This window comes from Natrix helvetica (genome assembly GCF_964273705.1).
Source record: "Natrix helvetica genome assembly, chromosome: 2".
Taxonomy (NCBI): Eukaryota; Metazoa; Chordata; class Lepidosauria; order Squamata; family Natricidae; genus Natrix; species Natrix helvetica.
In genome coordinates, this window is record NC_138552.1 from 246995127 (window position 1) to 247008854 (window position 13728).

At 36.8% G+C, this 13728-nt stretch overlaps 1 protein-coding gene and 1 long non-coding RNA gene across 5 annotated transcripts in view; one reads left to right on the forward strand and one right to left on the reverse strand.

Moving 5' to 3' along the window:
• LOC309387602 lies at positions 1-6674 on the reverse strand. The gene is made up of 3 exons (XR_014174631.1): positions 6398-6674; positions 3503-5681; positions 1-2393 (listed from the first exon to the last, which is right to left on the reverse strand). It is a non-coding gene; the product is annotated as an uncharacterized lncRNA (long non-coding RNA).
• Positions 6674-13728, forward strand: part of BICRAL (BICRA like chromatin remodeling complex associated protein) — a 28631-nt gene continuing 21576 nt past the window's right edge. The window contains exon 1 of one of the 4 annotated variants that reach the window (XM_081944212.1): positions 6674-6779. The gene's annotated coding sequence lies outside the window, so the exon portion shown is untranslated. The other 3 variants (XM_081944216.1, XM_081944214.1, XM_081944213.1) reach the window with 3 other exon arrangements.

The window sequence follows — 13728 nt, forward strand, 5'->3', positions numbered from 1 at the left end:
AAGTGTAATTTCCACTACCAATATTTACTATATTTTCTCTCCGTACCTTTCTATCTTGACAAACAACCCTTGCTTTTACCACATTCACACTCTCTCATAAATTTTCCACCTTTTTCTTTTTGAGAACAGTATGAACTTGGAAAAAAATATGTCATTTTCATCCAAGTTTTCTTGGGCTTCTAGAATTGGAGAAAGATGCGGACTTGGAATACAGTTGGGTTCAATCAACAATATGTGAAAATTGTTCTGGAAAAGCTTGGGTAATTGTTGCCAGTCATTGTAGAATTCTGATCTATCATAGAATTTTAATGTAAAGTTTTGCTTATTCTTTCCATACTGGCTTTGCCAGCCTTAAAAATGCTGCATGTTTGATATAGAAATTATATTGTCACCCAATTCTTGCATGTAAAAGATAGGCTCACATTTTTGTGGTTAATGTGAAATATTTTTGCTATTTTTTATTTAATTTATAAATTTATATTTATGCAGGTATATTACTGGTTGTCTCTCACTGGATTATTTAAACAAGGTCTTATTATTAAAATTGGAGAAAGATGTGCTTCAGTCCCTGGTTGCAAAGTGCGATATAAATATCATAAATAGAAATTAAATAAAAATGTTAACTACCATATTTTTCGGAGTATGACACATCTTTTTTCCTCAAAAAAGAGGATGAAAATCTGGGTGTCCCCAGATGCCCCCCCCTTTGCAAAATACAAGGAGTGCAGAGCGTTTGGGAGGCCTGCAGAGTGCAAAAACTTTTTTAAAAAATTTACTTCTTCAAAATCATCGTCTTATACTCCGGTGCGTCTTATAGTCCAAAAAATACGGTATTAAGTATTCTGTTTGAATGGTCCAAAAAAAGAAGTGAGTGGTTTTCAGTTGTTACTTTGGAAAAATACACACAAAACAAAAAGGAGTTGATTTCTTGTGCTTCAGATGAGCTGTTGAGGATGTTCCAGGCAGATGCCATATCTGAATCACATTTGCCTTTTTATCTCCTGACCCCCTTGTTAAACTGACTTATTGAATCAAGTGGCTGCAAGTGGCTGGGTTCAGACAATATATTAAGCCATGGTTTAATAAGTTACACATATCCAGCTAAGCACTAGTTGCCAAACTAAAGTGTAGATCTTTTTGGTTAAAAAAAAAAGAGAGCAAAAACTGGAGATCATGACAACGGTAACAGCTACGCATATCTTTTCCGCCTTCTGAAACTTTAGCCTGCTGCCAGTCACTCAAGCTGATGGTCCCAACTTATCCAAGACTCTCCAAAATAATTGTGTTTAACAGTTTGTAGAAACCAAGTACAAATGGGGGAAGAGAGGCTTTTCCAAAGTATAGGCAATTAGAGAAAATATACCTATAAACAATTTTTACTTCACAACAGTGGAGAATCATAAGCAAGTTCTCCCAAAGTATTCAAGATATGAGAGTAGAAACTAGGTAGAGAAAGTGGTCTGAAATGTTTGCTCTGGTGTCAAAACATGTAAGCTTTAATTGTAAAACTAGAAGAACTAGGAAACCAGTGCAGGGCTAAAGCACAAATGTAATTTACACACATCAGCACACTGCATGAAAGTTAATCCCTGACAAATTTTCTTAACAGCAGCAGTATTTATTTTCTCCTAACAGATAATGAAAGAATGAGAAAAATGACAAGAGAAGCACACTTTTGCTAATGAGGTAAGATTTTATAATAATAATGGAAATAAAATAATCCCAAATGCCTACATTCTTTTAATTCATATCTCTTTGAAACTGTTCAAACTGCATATATGGAAACTGCATTCTGTTCTTACTAAGCCTCCAGAAGTTGTGAATGCCCCAACACTGGAAGTCTTTAAGAAGATGTTGGATAACCATCTGTCTGAAACGGTATAGGGTTTCCTGCCTAGGCAGGGGTTGGACTAGAAGACCTCCAAGGTCCCTTCCAACTCTACTATTGTATTGTATTGTAATATAAAATAAAGGTACAGTGTGTTCCAGATAAGTCCTTTGGGTCTGCCAATTTTTTAAGCTTGGACTTGCTTCATTAATTTCTCTATTATGACATCTGTCCACAAGATAATTCCCCAAGACAACATAAATCTATGCATTCCTTTCATTCTTGAGTGAGCAAAACAATGATGATGTCATCCATTCAGTTGAGTCCTGCTCTTGGCAATTCTATGGCCAGGTCTCCACAACTTCCAATCTTGTGCTAGCAAAACAATATATCAACATAAATTGCACTGCCCCAGGATTAAGAGAGCGCCAATTTGGGCTAGTGGTTAAGGACCAGGCTAGAAACTGGGAGAGCATGAATTCTAGTCTTCCCTTAACCATGAAAGACAGTTGGGTGACTCTGGGCCAGTGACTTTCTCAGCCCGACTCATCTTACTGGATTGTTGCTGTAGGGAAAATAGGAGGAAGAAAGAATTTTAGATATGTTTGCCACCTTGAATTATTTATAAAAAAATCAAGACGGGGTATAAACAAACAAGCAAATAAATGAGTCAGAGATTGGTGCCAACCCTCATATGTTTCATGAGGGACAGTTTCAAGGCAAGTTTCATGGACTCCCTGGCATTTTTCTATCCCTATCCAGCATCACCTATGAATAGAGAAAACACCAGATTATTCTTTCTTTATAATCTCACAGCAACCTTGGAGGACTTAGATGCGCCCTTCATCTTTATCTTCCTGGGTATTCAACCCTCTCTTTCTCTATGTGCCACAGGACTATCAATCTATATAAAAAAACCTAACCTACAGAACTGGCCAGTGATCACATGCACATTACTAGGGACAGGGGTGAAATCCACTTACCTTTGCTATTGGTTCAGTAGCAATGTGAGCACGCGTGAGCGCTCAAAACGATCCTCCGAGCAAACCGGAAGTGACTTCCGGTTTGCTCGGAGGGTCGTTTTAAGCGCTCCAAAGGCTTCAGGGACCGTCCAGAGGCTTCCCTGATGCCTTTGGAGCGCTCAAAACGACCCTCAGAGCAAACTGGAAGTCACTTCCGGTTTGCTCGGAGGATCGTTTTGAGCGCTCTGAAGGCTTCAGGGACTGTCTGGAGGCTTCCCTGACGCCTCCGGAGGGCGTCTGGGGGGGTGGGGGAGGCTGTTTTCGCCCTCCCCAGGCTCCTATAAAGCCTCTGGAGCCTGGGGAGGGCGAAAAATGGCTTTAAAAAAGGATGAACTCAGCTGGCCAGCACGCGCATGGGCGCTTGCCAGCTGACAGGGCAGCACCTCGCGTGCCCTGACAAATGGCTCCGCATGCCACCTGTGGCACGCGTGCCATAGGTTCGCCATCACTGGCATAGGAGAAACTCTTTTTGGGAAACAAAAGTAGAGGTCAGTTAATAAAGTGCTTTAGGGTACATTGAAGAGCATACCAAAAGCAGAGTTTTGTCACAATTACTCAGATGCCTTGACACCATTCCCGCTATTACATCTAAAAGGCCCTATAAATTTTGAAGGTGAAAGGTTAACATGAGAGCAACTATCAGATGCCTTACCCCAGTTGCATATTTCTACGACTGAACTGGTGGATGTAGTTTCAAATAAATCTCAGCAGAGACAGAAATAAATAAATCAGTTATCTAAAAGAAATGAAAACACGTCAGCGATCTTAGAATACACCAAGTTTAGGAATGCTCTGTAAATTATGAAGTACAATTAATTTAAGACCTTAGTTATGATGGTTTATACCTAAAATAAAGAAAACTAAATCTAAAAGCAAAGACTGAAGAACATGCTGTATGTTGTTACTATGTAAGATAATTAAAATATTCTTGATCCTTAACTGAGATGAATATTAAAATGTCTTGACACTTTGTAGTTTAGCTTGTAATCCTATACACACAATGCAACCCAATGACATAAATTCTTCCCTTAAAGTATAACTGAACTCAACAAGGTTTATTTTATATATACATATACATATACATATACATACATACATACATATATGGAAAGATCACAATAAATTATTTCTCAGCTGTAAGACATCATATATGCACGTATACAGGTACTTTAAGAAAAGCATAACTTAAACTTCTTTCTAAAAATAGTGGAAGCAATAGTACCGAGGATGTGGGATTAAAGTTTTCCCAACATGTATGAAATTAGCAATTTTCCCTTCAAGGAAGTTCAATTTGCTGAATAGCACACAAAAGCAAATAGAGGACAGAATAAAAATAAAATATTGGCAAGGCTTTTCTTATGCTAGTAAACATTCCATAGAAGGATATGACCTATTTAAAAGTATGGTTCCTACAGAATATTCTGTTCATAAAGTAACAGAAATGTGATTGTAAATACAACTCCTTCTATATTTAACAGTTAAATATATTTAAAACTTAATTTCTGTTTTTTAGGCATATGCAGCAAGAGATACCTAAAAAGCACTTAAAAGTGCTTAAAAGTACTTGTAAGATAGTTTTAATTATAGAGTCAAAAGATTGGAGGGATTGAAAGAGATCTTGAAAATCATCTAATCCAACTCCTTCACCCCTGCTGGAATTCACTAGTACAATATTTCTGACAGATGCTCATATAGCCTCTTTTTAAATACTTCAGATGGAAAGTATACCAGTCTTGGAATAGTCTTGGTGAACTGTTCTTACTATTAGCAAGTTTTCTCCTGATGGCCAAATAAAATTATTTTTTTGTAAAATGTAGTTTGTGATCCATCAAGATCCTTTTGGCATATGGCTTTTTTGCTCAATGTTTCTGTTTGACAAGATCCTGCTGAATGCTTTGCTGAAGGGATCTGTGTCCACATGTCCACACTCCTGTGATCAGTTAAACTGGTATTCTCTCAGAAAAGATTAATTTGGATTGCCATTACTTGTTCATCATGGTTCTTGCCAAGCAATGCCTTATTTTCTAAATCCTGACAAACTGACTACTCAATGATTTGTTTCTTGGTCTGTGTCAAGCTGTCCTGCCTTAATTATTTAGCTCGTGGTTTTCTCCTCTTTTGAAGACAGGAAAACATTAAGTCTACTTTACTACACCTATCCTTTATGATCTTCAAAGGTCATAAGAAAGAGGTCTTGAGATGATATCTGCAGATTGTTAATGGTAGCTAGTTGCATCTTATTTATTTTGAGTTATTTTGAGTTGCTGTACACACTTGAGTTTCACACATTGTTTTAATAGGTCCATTTCAACACAATTCTTTCTGGTGCGGAAGACAGAACAAAGTTAAGGTCTGAGCTCTGCTCTTTCCCTTTCATCTTACTATTCTGCCAACCTCTTATCAGCTGGTTCATTCCTTTCTTTTTCCTACTGACAAAGTAGCTCTTTTTTTTTGCAGTTAACTTTCCTTTGCAAGTCTAAATTTCTTTTGCACTTATTTATTTATTTTATTTATTTTATCAGACTTATTAGTCGCCCCCTCTCCCCACAGGGACTCGGGGCGACGTACACAAGCAACGGTCTACGGACTACAAAGGAGGAGGTAAAAATAAATAAATACAATAATCAGGGAAGTTAAAACCCCAATAAGAATAAAAGTTTAAAAGCTAACATTAACAATTAAAATTAACCAAGGGGTGGAACAGTTGTCGAGATTATGCCAGGCCGGCTAGCTGAAACAGGTGGGTCTTCAGTTTACTGCGGAAGGAGCGGAGATCGGTTGTTGTCCTGATGTCTGGGGGGAGGTCGTTCCAGCCTTTCTTACTTTTGTTTCTAAATTGGCCCAAAAGAAACAATGAAGTTTATATCTTTTTCTTAGTATTCTGAAACATTTATGAAGCCCATTAAAACGAACCCATCCAAGGTAGTTTTAAATATTTCAGTGCACAATGAAAAAAAAAACCCTTTAAATCAAAATAATGAATATATTTCCATTTCTATATTTATCTTTGTATTTGGATAGCATTAACTATAGATACAATTTTGGAGGTCTTGGGGGACCAAAAAGATGCATTATATACTCTAAACATAAATTTGCTGTCTTCAACTCTTCTTTTGACAGCATAGTAATAATAATGAGAAAGAAGTCAGGACCCAATAAAGTTGGTAGAGCTGCATGGGCAGGTTTCATTTTTTTTTAACCTGTAACATGCAGTTCCGTTTAAATAATCCCAAACCTTTTCCACTTCCTTTGTTTACGTCATTTGAGGGAGGGAAGGAAAGGGGAGAATTTAAGTTAAAGCAATGCTTTTCTTGTTTTCTCAAAATAATAATAATAATAATAATAATAATAATAATAATAATAATAATAATAATAATAATAATAATAATAATAATAATAATAATAATAATAATAATAATAATCCAGCGAGGACCAAAGGGGTTGGTAAATCGTAACGTTGGTTCCATTAGACGAGGACACTCAGTCATTTCCCGATTAACTAAAAGTAAAAGTTTTTGCTTTCCTGCGAAGGGTCAAGAGATTATACCTTTGAAGCTTCAAACTCAGCTTCTTTTTTTCAAAGCAAACCCAATCTTTCGAAAGTGTCTTCTTCGCCCAGCGTAAAGGCAGGCAGGCAGGCAGGCAGCAGCAGCAGCAGCAGCAGCATCGAGCGATAGTTCAGTACCGCCGCTCCTAATAATGTATGTGAACGCGGTAGCGGCGTCCCCGCAGCCTCTGAGCCTCTCTCCTCGCCTTGTAGCTGGAACTCCCGCACTGGGCTCTCGCTATCCTCGCTCTCTCTTCCTTGCTCACTCGCTCGCTCCCTCTCTCCCCCCTCCCTCTCTCGCTCTCTCGCTCTCTCTTACACTGCCAGCCCCTGATGTGATGGCGAAGAAACCCCGTTGACAAGGCACTGCTTTTTCATGACGGTGAGTTTCCCTTTGAGTGTATTATAATTTTGTGATAAAAATTTCAAGGAAAAAAAAACACACAACCTCCTTCCTCCCTTCCTTCGGGGAGGGAAAAGAGAGGGGGGAAAATCTATCTCCAGACAGACAGAAAAGAAAAGAGGAGCAAATTAACAACCAGGAGTTGCCAAAACCAGGATATTAGGTTTCAGCCCAGAGAGCTATTGGCTCTGGGGCTAGGTATATAAATATATATCTGGAGAGAGAGGAGAGGAGAGAGAAAGGGAGAGAGGGGGGACATAGGGAGGAAGAAGAAGGAGAAAAGAAGAGGAGGAGGAGAGGAAAGGAGGAGGAGGAGGAGGGCGATTTTGCGCGGGTGGTGCTTGGTGGGGAGATGTTAATTCACATGGAAATGAAATATTTATTTCTTTTGCAGGAAGAGGCTGTGGTGGTGGCTACTGAGGGCACCTCCAAAATGTGATTCTTAAAGGGGGAGAGGCAAACAAGGAGGGAGAGAGAGAGAGCGAGCGAGAAGAGAGAGAGGGGGAGAGAGAGGACAGATAAGGTTTCAGGGCTAGGCTGATAGCTGCAAGGTGGGCGGCGGGAGAGGATGGGGGGGGGCTGCCCCTCTCTCGCGGAGGCCATGCAAATGTAAAGAGGAGGAAGAAAAGCCCCTCTTTTAATGACTCACTGATTGAGCCGGTTTAAAATTAGTTATTGTTTTGTTTGGGCTTTTTTTTTTCTCCTGGCCACCCCCTTGGCCGTCGAGAAAGTGTGCGTGAGTGTGTGTCTGCCAGTGTGACTGAGGGTGTGTGTGTCTGTGAGGAAGAGGGGAATCAAGTGTGTGTGTGTGTGTGAGAGAGAGAGAGGGAGAGGGAGAAAGAAAAATAATCTTTTCAAATCTCCTCCCTCTTTTTATCCCCCCTCGTTTCTTTGCTTTTCTCTAAAGCTCTCTGGTCTGTGCAACACTTTTTCTTCCTCCTCCTCAGGAAAATGGAGACGCTCCGTCTTCTCCCTCCTGGGCGGGAGGCTGCCGAGGATTTTTCTTTTCTTTTGCCTCCCCGGTTGAATTTGTCTTCCGCGATCATCTCTTGTCATCTCGTACTTATTTTCACCGCCTTTCTAGCATGGGTTGCGCTTTTTGACGGGGATTTTTTTTCTTATTAATTTCGTTTCTTATTACTACAATTTTTTTTTGTCTTCAGTTTCCTCCGATTTCTTGTCTTTGCGTCATTGTTTCAAGGAATGGAAATGGCGATTTGTTTCGGTGTATGTAATTCTGGGTCGGTAGGATTTAAAATCCTTTTCGGTTGTAATTTGTTTTTTTAAAGCAAGTATAATAAATATTCTACATCTGTAACAATGCTTTCGTTTTTGCCTTTCGAAGACTGTGTTATCTGTATCTGGCATGGGATTAACCTTCCTAAAATGATCGTTAATTGGCTTTGGTTAAAGACCTGGGGGTGGGGGGAGGGTAGGAAGAGAAATATATAAAGAATGGATTGAAAATCCGATGGATCATTTTTGATGCGTTTTTTTTTCCTTTTTAATCGAAACGAAGTAGTTGAGTGGGCAATACTCTTAATAGGTAATGCAAGTACAGTAGGTTTGCAGAAATGGTCGATTTAGAAACTCGGGCCTTTGTGTTTTTATCGGGCTTAATTTCACGCTCTCTAAATTGTATAATCTAGGAGAAATTCCGAAATGAATATGCTCTTCCAAAGCTCAGTCGACGGAGCCAATTTTTCCTCACAGGAGTCTCTTTTCCTCCGTGCCGGTGTCGTACCTCACCGGCTGGAGGGTCAGGGACAAGGGAAGATGGCGCTGCCTGGCCATCGGCCAGGATTTGTGGCGCAGTTTCTTCTCTTTCGTTCCCTGCCGCCGCCATTTTGAAATGCTTTTAATACGAGGCTTTCCCCTTCGGCTGGGGCGTCGTCTTCCTCTACTTCGCGGAGCTGCTTTCCCTCTCTCAAAGTAGAGCAAAAATGGAAACGGGGACCTTCTTCACCTTTATGAAATGGTTTCCAAAGGGGTGAAATATCTTCTGCGATTCATTTTGTCTGGAGAGAAAATCGTACGGAGGCTGAGGGTGCCACGTATTTTAATGCTTTTTTACAATTACAAGCCCGATTTCTTGTTCTGCATTCGTTTTAAAAAGTTCTTCCGTCTTTATTTTCATTTATACACTTCTTATGAAGAATACTAGTGGTTATGGGTACAAATGGCAATTATTACCCCTGTTAAATGTTGTGAACTCCTTTTGTAGAAATTACCATCTTGTGTTCCCCACCAGATAATCCTTGAAATAGTCCAGCTTCGAATGTGTAAATCACATAGAGGAAAACATCTATGTGATGCAAGTAATTTTAAAGAAAAGCAGCGCGTGATTTGTGGATTAAAAATGGAGGACCTTGGGAAATTGGATGGCCTGTCAAATTCGTTTTTATAATTACACAATTTTACATGTGTCAATGAGGTCCTATTCCAGAAAACCTAGTAAGGGAGCATAATAAACTTGACCCCAGTTTTTCCTACCTTCCATTGTCATTAGATTTCTGTTTTGAAGACTTTATAAGAGAATAGAATATATTTATTTAAAACACAAGTAGTCTTAAATTCTGTATTCTCAGAATACTTAATTGAAGTGGTGGCAGGTTTTAACATAACCTTTGGTTTTTTTGTTCATTTTTTTAGATATTACATTTCACGGGAAATAAAATGGGGCAAACAGTAGTATATATATATATTGCATTTTCCAGTAATTTCCTACTATTAAGTCTTGTTTTGATCTTCTAATTTTTCACAATTATTTAAAATCTTCTGAATAAATGTAGGAAACGAGTGTTAGAAAATAATTGGCTGATAAGTTTAATGTGACAGTGATGAAGTTAATTCCATCTATTTGTAGAGCCATTCATCTCCTCAATGGAAGAAAGATGATTTGAAATTGGTTTATTATTGTTTTCTAATGAGTAACTTAGGCAATAAATAAATAAAAATAGTAGTTCTTCAGCAAAGTTCTGTTAAGTGTTTATCATTAGGCTATAACTTTCATTGCTTTTTGGCATTCTAAACTGGATAGTGCAGTTACCATTGTGCCCAGGCAATTGTTTAAAAGGGGTTTGTCTAGCACATTGGTTCAGTAATGTATCTATGTAAAATATATCGAGAAACCAAGGAAAAAGATTAAATAAAAAAATTCAGATATATTATTTAGTAACATTTCAGTTTTCCTTCTAGGAATTAATGTAAATTTTCCTGTATAATCCCCCTCCCCCTGCCATTTAAAATATGTAATAGTTTAGTAAATTATATTGTAAATTCAATAAAATGACTTCATTAAGTGTCATGAAAGAAAAAGATTTGTTATTTGGCAAGTAATTTGAATGGCATCAAAGAAACTAACTTTGAAAGGACCTGAAAAATTGTATTTTCATCCGGCATATACCTGGCATATACACATTTCAGTTAAATGTGATTTGTTAGGCCTAGATTTATGCAGCATGCATATTTTTCAAGCACTGAAAAGATGAGCTTCTGGGTATATTTATGATTATTTCCAGCAGCAGATTTTACAACATAGAATTCCCAGGACACAGTATTTATGTTCAAAGGATGACATTGATTTTATTAATGTTTCCTCGTACTAGAAACCACCTTGAATCTAAAAGCAAACCATACTTTCAACCAGAACTGTTTCTTTTTTGTAAGACTGTTAAAAAAGCTATACATCATGTATAAAACATATATGGAAAGAAATTATGGGAATTGGCAAGTAATGAGAATACCAGTTTACAACATATATAAATCTTGTCCATTTAATAATTGGCCCAGACTACTAAACTAATTTACATAGCTTTTATGAGATAGTGCTTATTTGTTCTTCCAATCTTAGGAGTGCTGCTTCTTATTCAGATACATGTAAAGTTAACATTCACCCATATTCTCAATCATGATTATAATTCATATGTAGCACAAGTGGTGTTCACAGTTTAGACATTCACAATCTTTTATGTCATTTTGATAAAAACAACTTGGAGAACTTCGCTTATCAATTCATTGTAAAGGTCTAACTTTATTAGAATAATAGCACAACAGAAAAAAAATTCAACTAGTTGTCTAATTTTGATTTATTTCTGAATAGTGTAATTTGTATGAAAGAAATTGCAAAATTAAAAACTTAAAACATCTTGTTTTGACACTCTGCAATTGGGCTATCCAATATACAAATCTAGAGAAGTTCTTTGATGTGTAGGAGAGGCTCATACACAGCTACCTTTTGGTATTGATCTAAAATTCTATACTCTGCAGCCCTTGTCTGTTAGTCATAAATCTTGGTTTACAGTAGTCACTTTTTCACACACCCCCACCAGTAAACACTAGAACATTTGAAATTTGGTATAATGGGAAGTAGGAATCTTATATAATGTAATAATTTCTGTTTAACAATTTAAATTGCTTTGTTTCAAGTAGAATAAAAGATTGCTTTATTTTTATTCTCCCTATTTAACTAGAATTTATCACTGAAAAATGATCACATTTGTTTTATTTTGTTATAAAACATAAATGATGGTATGAAAGATTCAGTGCATGTATGTGCATTTGTAGATTATTAATAAGAGCATGTGCAGATCATTTTTTAAAATTTTATTTTGAATCTAAAGAATAATGTGGCAGTTGTTAACTGTTAACCAATCTGTTCAATTTACTTTCTATATGTCCCTATTCCTGTATATGAGCGGGCAATTGCTGTTGCAATATACTGGGAAATGTATCATAAGGCCGATGATATAATCTAGTTTTAAGTTCACAATCTAGAGAAGCTCCAGACACTTATATCTGCCACACTCTTTGCGACACCAGCACCATAAATACAAACTAATGAATAACTTGAATTTCTCACAAATAAATTGTCAGGAGTAAAATTAATATGCAAGAGGAAACTATGTTTCCAATTTCCTGCATTCCAGTGGAAATTACCAAAACATACACATTTAATATGTAGTATACATGTACATTCTACAACTTCTGAGGGGCAAAAAGCATTGTATTATAGTATAATGAGCATTAAGTGGAAATCTGATTAGGGAGTGGTTTCTGTACCTTTCATTTGATTAAAGGAACACAAACTTGGTGTATATAGAGAATCACACATTCTTACTCCATAGACGTTTGTTGTGTCATTTGTGTTCATGTCTCCTTACATCTTTCTATCCAAGTGAGAAAATAGTAATATTTAATACTTTATTTTATATTTAAGCCAATGGTTGGAAATACACATATTAATAAAACATATATTTTTCATAACAAGGGGGAGACAAATTATAGACAACATGTTTGTAATAATACTAATTTATCCTTAAAATATTATGTAGTAAGCTATCGGGATTCTGAATCTAATGCAATGTCCATTGTTTAACATAATTTTATCAAAATAACGAATATAATATCAATTTCAAACTGCAGTAAGTAACATAGAATATAGTAATATTCTTGTATTTCAAAAAATAATTTGGCATATGAATATACATGTATGGAATTATTGTCTAGAAAAAGATTGGATTCACTCTACTTAGCTATGTTTTTTTTTTTAAAAACTGTTCCCTTTAATAAAATTTGGTTGAATATGCTAAAGAAAACATTTCATGGTTTCAAATAAAATGTGAAAATATATATAGAGAATACAGTTGATTAGATTAAACATCCCTAAAGGATCCCTAGCGCTGCGTAACAAAGTGAGCTCCTGTTACTTGTCCAAACTTCTGCCAACCCAGCAGTTCAAAAGCAAGTAAAAATGCAAGTAATAAAATAGGGACTACCTTGGTGGGAAGGTAACAGCGTTCGGTGCGTCTTTGGCATTTACTCATGCCGGCCACATGACAATGGAGATGTCTTCGGACAGCACTGGCTCCGGTTTTGAAACGGAGATGAGCACCGTTCCCCAGAGTTGGGAATGACTAGCATATATGTGCGAGGGGAACCTTTACTTTTAAAGGATATTGTATAAAAAAACCCTACAGAGAGAAAATAAATTTGAGGAAAGAAAGAAAGAGCCAATTTGGTGTAGCGGTTAAAGTGCTGACCTAGAAACCTGATAACTGAGTTCCAGTCTTGATTTAGGCATGAGAAACAGTTACTTTCTCTTAGTCCAGCTCATGGAGTTGTTGAGAAGAAAGTAGAAGAAGGAAGTATATTGGTATGTTTTCCTTGATTTGTATATGAAAAAAGGTGGGATAAATAAAAAATATATGGAATGGGGTGAATAGAACAGAAGGAAAACAAGACCAGTTAAAACTATGAGGTGTAATTCTTCCTTAAACAATTTATCTGTTATGCAGCTATCATATTCCAGAACAAAATCCTAATTGTTACAAGATCCAGGCACATGAGATAGTTGAGCTTCTGTGGAAGAAGGTAGATTAGATATCTCTCTGCTCTGGCTTTCCTATGCCTTTAAGAGCACTTTAGGTAATAAAGTCAGTACATGAGATACGAAGATGAAATATTTTATTGGTTATGTTCTCTACCTGCTTATATCCTTCATAATATATCATAATACCTAAAATATAAGATTTCAACTTCATAGAGAATATTTTTGAAAATCATAGTCTGAACCACATTTGATATCTCCAAATCTGAGAGAGCTTTTGTACCTTTAAAAAACATGTTCCACCTTGTCACTGTCTGCTCTTCAGAGGCTCTGGATTATACTCCATAATTCCCATATATTGGAAAGATTTCATGAGAAAAAAAACCGCAACATTGATCAAAGTTGAAGCTATAAGATTCGATTGGAAGATGGAAAGCATGTTTGAAAATGTGGAGTGTAGTTGTAGAATTCTCTGAACAAAGCATCTGGATGCACTTCAGGTGTTTTAGGATCAGTCATGGATATATACTATGGCACAATGAGCATGAATCAGCAGAAAGTACTATTAATTCATTTGGATGACATAGAAAAATATGTTAG